Here is a 3,237-nt window from a genome sequence, read left to right on the forward strand (position 1 = left end):
ACCAGATTTTGGGAAAGAAGAATGCTTTATATAGTCCTCCACAAAATAGAGCCAGTGCAGAACAACAACAGCCGGAGTCTCCGGTGTCAACACCAGAGTCTCCGCCCTAGGCGAGATGACACCAGAGTCTCCGGTCTGCCAGAAAAGACTCCAGACCCCCCATCAGAACGTGAGGCACAGGGGACCGGGGACTTCTCAAGAGTCTCCGCCTATGGGGTCGGAGTCTCCGCCCATGGGGCCGGAGTCTCCGGTCTAGGCACACTCGAATCTCCGGTATGGAAACTCCAGAAACTGCTGAAATCAAAACTGCAATAACTTGAGTTTGGGAAATCAGAATGACATGAAACCAACTTTGTTGGAAATAGGACGACAAGAGCTACCCCCCAAAAAACATGGAAACAAGTGTGAGATGATTTTATATGATTTCTAGAGGCATAACCTCTCAATATGAGAAACCGAGAAAATCACCAAACTCGAGAATGCAACAACAGATACCTACGGAATCCGTTTTTGATGAGCCAGAGCTTGTCATGAAAATAACCACAAGCTCTAAAACACCACATAGTTAATATACAAATAACAACCAAGAAAAATGATGCAAGGATGCAAAGGTTTGATCTCATTCCAAATGATACGATCGAGAGCCTTTTGATAGTGCGACAACTAACCTATAACCCGGTCTCCCAACTAAATCATGAGACTGGTAAGAAAGAAACAATATCAATACCAAACCTTAATCTTGCGCATTCCACCTGAGCGTGATGATGATCTTGACCGCAACAAGATGGAACACCTTTCTTGATTATGCTTGCTTGAGGAAGTCTTGCGAGTGCTCCCCCATAGTCCAATATGGGAGAGCTTCTTATTTGGCACATATTCACATATCCATGATCACCATATGAATGGTAAGCTCAAGCTCATGATCTCCTCGGGAGGACTCATCTTGAACTTGCACACCATTCCTTCTTTCTTCATCTACACATGAGAGCTCACCCAATTTCCTTCTTCAAGACATACTTATCACTTGATCTTCGTCACATTCTTCTATTTGCAACCTTGAAGCCAACATATGATTCAAGCATTGCCTATGGATAACTCCTACATATATGACTCAATACGAATATTAGTTCATAGAGATTGCCATTAATTACCAAAACCACACATGGGGCTCGATGCACTTTCAGTCTTGAGATTGATGAAGTCACCGGCATGCGCCTCACTATCGATAAGAACGTTGCCTTAGGATGCTTAATTATGCTATTTTTCTTTCTTTACCTTTGAAGCAGTTTTATTTTGTTTAAAATAGGTAAGAACAGATGTTTGGGACCATGTTGCTTGCACAAAAAATGATCCGGTATAGTCTTCCCTCTAAAAAACTATATACATAATAATAAGTTAATTTTTATAGGATAAGAAGAGAGAAAAAGCCAATTCGGTTTTCTCACGCGGTACCAAAATTTACTTTTGTTAATACAATTACAAAAGGAAAAGAAACCTACCAAAGCCATCAACTAGGGATGGGCGGGCCTGACCTTTTTTTTTGCAACCACCAAAAAATGGATGCAGGTAACCAATCATGCTCCAAAATGATGGCGAGGAGGCTCTCCCTTCTAGTGGGTTGAACATACGGATAGGTTTTTAAGTTGGCCGTTTTTAGTCCGTCTGTGGACAAAAAACTTTTAAAGTAGTTTACATGATGTTTGATTATGTTGTTTTTGTTTCCTTATTACTTTTGAAGTAGTTTTCTTGTGTTAAAAAGAGGTAACCACGAATGTGAGACCATGTTTGCTTTCGTAAAAAGATGGTCTGGTATGGTCTCCCCCCTAGAAAAACTATACAAATGTAATAAGTTTACTTTTATAGGGTAAGAAGAGAGAAAAAGCCGATTCAGTTTTCTCACGCGGTTACCAATTTTTCCTTTTGTGAATACAATTACAAAAAGAAAAGGAAACGTGCGGAATCCGTCAACTAGGGGTGGGGGCGTTCGGTCACCAATAATCCGGTATTTGTATTTTGATCTATTTTAAATTCGGTTTTGCAGAAATGAAGACCAAAATATACTTGCTAGTTTTACTAATCATCAGATTCAGGTACGTAAGAATCTAGGTTTGCGTTCGGTCATGACATAACAATGTGGTGATGTTGTCAACACAAAACTTGGACATTACTTTAAAAGCTGCTGCATTCCAACTGTATTTTAGACATCTTTTTGATGCATGCATTATTTTTAATTGGTAGGAATAAACATACAACAATACAAAAAAGTCCCACGCTATAGAAGTTTGATCGATATTCAACAATACAACAGTTTACACATGTCATATAGTTGTGGAGATTGAAGGAGTCGCAGGTAAAGTTTGGTCTATTCGGTCACTGGAAAGTAATGATCGAATTGTCGAAAAAATTTGGTTTGTAAATTTTGCTGCCTAAATTTTTATTGATCTTCTTGGTTTTGGTCTTTTTTGGATTCGGTTTGCGGTGCAATCATCGATTTTACTACCCACCCCTAACATCAACGCACCGAAGTCCAAAACCTCATGGCGCGCTCAAACGCCCCTACATCCCGCCACGGTCTTTTAGTGACACCCCCTCGCTCCCTCAACCACGCCCAATTACTCTCCAATTCCCTCCAAAATCTCAGCCATCTCCAAATCCCCAACATGAAAGCAAACCGTTCAACACGGACTAAAATGACGTTTCTTACACCGGTAACCAATTTAAAGGGCCACCACATTTTTGCAAGTTATTATTGGGTATTTGCAAATGAAAGACAAGTTTGTGGGTGCCCCATGTATTCATCTTTTTTTAAAACTACACACATGAAGCATTTTTTTCAAAAGAAGCACCGTAAGAAAAACCCGACTCCTTTTTTCACGCTACGCCATGCTTTCCTTTTCTGTACAATTACAAAAGGAAAATGCTTCTGATCACCCGGGGGATCAAAGCGTTCCATCCCCCGCCTCCTGCCACGTATGCTATGCAATGTGGGTTCTCTCCACACACGCACATGGGTGGGACCCATTAAACTGAGCGGTAGAAAATTCCCCACCTTGTCCATCTTCTAGCTCCGTCCATTAGTTCTTCATCGCTAATGCACGCGGCGCAGAAAAGCTCGCCAAGCCATCGCCCGCCTCCCATGCGCAGGGCCGCCACCTCCACTGACTTCCTCCACCTCACAGCCGCCGAACCCTCGTCCACCCCCCGTCCGCCCTCACGCCTAGCTCCGGCTCCGCTGCG

Source organism: Lolium rigidum, chromosome 1, assembly GCF_022539505.1.
Source record: "Lolium rigidum isolate FL_2022 chromosome 1, APGP_CSIRO_Lrig_0.1, whole genome shotgun sequence".
NCBI classification, from domain to species: domain Eukaryota; kingdom Viridiplantae; phylum Streptophyta; class Magnoliopsida; order Poales; family Poaceae; genus Lolium; species Lolium rigidum.